Source organism: Acomys minous, assembly GCF_964271855.1.
Source record: "Acomys minous genome assembly, chromosome: 13".
Classification (NCBI taxonomy): domain Eukaryota; kingdom Metazoa; phylum Chordata; class Mammalia; order Rodentia; family Muridae; genus Acomys; species Acomys minous.
The window spans coordinates 18,019,485-18,021,639 of NC_140495.1; positions in this window are offsets into that span (position 1 = coordinate 18,019,485).

The following is a 2,155-nucleotide window of genomic DNA, read 5'->3' on the forward strand; positions in this document are numbered from 1 at the left end:
ATGGTGGCATGGGCTCAGTCATTATGATTAAAATGGCTCATCTAACTTGAACTGACCCACCTCAGTAACCTACAAAGAATGAGAAACATGTGGTACAGAAAGGTGGAGGATGAAGACAGCAAAGACACTGTGTCTTCTCCCCTAGGCAACTGTAGGGGCAGAATCTGAATGGCATGCGCCAGCTGTCTGGGGCAGCACACACTGAGTGACCGCAGACATTGATCGGTAGCGGGCCTTACAGCAGATGTGACAGCACTGAGCCTGAAGAACCACCTGTTATTAGGGTGAAGGAAAATGAATGGAAAATTCCCGAATCTGCTATCAGTCAGGTCAGAGAGACTTATATAGAAAACAGGTGAGTAGGGAGCCCTGAAGACACCTGCTCACCTTAGCCTCACAGCATGGGGACCTACTTATGTGTCTCCAAATCCTGAGTTCAGTAGTTTAGCCCAACAGGTATCAGCCACATGCCCCGCCAGTTTCCTACAGACCTGTTATGGAAACAGGATAGGCAATCCAAGTCCATCCTTCCTGACACAACTTCCCGCCCAAGCGGAGTCTTCCCAAGTGCTGACACTTTAGCAAAGCAGGTGGCAAAACACATTTTTAACACCATCCTCCCAAGGGGAAGTAAATTAGGTGGCACCATGGCTTTGTGATTTAGACCAGGAGACAAGACAGTGCGACAGAGCTATATTTCTGCTTTGACAGTGACGAGCCACGTTTGGTGGCTTCCCCAGTGTCATTTCAGAAGGTCAATGCTGCAGTCAGTGACCCCAGCGCAGCTTTTCTTCCCAATGGGTTTTCGCTGACAGAGCCAGCAGTGCTTCTGCCAGCAGGGGTTTACGAGGAAGGCACAGTGTCACTGTGAGCAAGAGGCGCTCTGACTGTGACTGACAGCCTTCTTCAAAGAGGGGTTCTTCTGACGCCCCAGCCTGATGGAGTATGCGGTGATGAGAACCACAGTGCTGACTTGGCTCGTCTGTGGGAGACTAAATTAGGACGCTTCCAACACCAAAGCAAACCTCTGGACACAGCTCCGTCTGTATTCCCATCACATGCTGAGACACAGCCAGATGCCAGTCAGCCTGACCTGCGGCAGCTGTACAGGTTACTCCTTCACGCCACCCCTTGCCTGACCCTCAGTATTACAGTAGTAAAGTCAACTACTGCTGACATGCAAGTTCTGTCCCCTTCCCTGTCCCATGGGAGAAATGCTCTCATGGAATTCAGGCCATGACAACTGGCATCATCCAGTTACTTAAGCCAGGGCACCATGGAGACAGGCTGATCCACATTAGACTTCAGCTTTGGCTGCCCTAGCAGGGAATCCACATTAGACTTCAGCTTTGGCTGCCCTAGCAGGGAGGGTGGGTCCTCGAGGTCTGAGAGGTGATGGCTCACACCTGTTAGTATAACTAAGATGGCATCCTTGACCAGTCGGCTTTTTTTTTTATTAGTAAACAGTCTGGTTGGGTAGCTCCAGCTGGCCTTGAACTCAAACCCACGGCTTTCCTCAGCTTCTTTAGAGCCAGGATTAAGGTGTGTACCTCACTGGCTACCAGCTGGTCCTCCTGAGGCTTATGGGATTTAAGGCTCAATACTAGTCCCATTTTTCTGTTTATAACCAGCAAAAATGTTGGTACCAATGGCTAATTGGAATATAATTTGGTTACAAAAAAAATTGCCTAATTTCAAGACAAAACTCTGAAAAGGTGTGTCAGGTTCAAGCTCAAATCAGAAGCCAAGAGGAGTGAACTGGCCGCAGGCTCACAGTGCTCAGCGGCAGGGATGAGCGCTGGCTTGTCGAGAGCAGTCGGTGCTGGGACCACATACCCACCGGTCCTCATTTTAACACAGGTTTCTGTACCTCAGGTTAAAACACACACACACACACACACACACACACACACACACACACACACACACCCTCCACCTTCTCAACTCTAAAGGAATGTAAATATAAAGGAATGGTTTCTTACACACACACACACACACAAAGACACACACACACACACACACACACACACACACACACACACACACACACACCCTCCACCTTCTGAACTCTAAAGGAATGTAAATATAAAGGAATGGTTTCTTTTACGCCACAGGCAGCAATGTGGCTTCCCTAGGTTCTGTTTCACAACCAGAC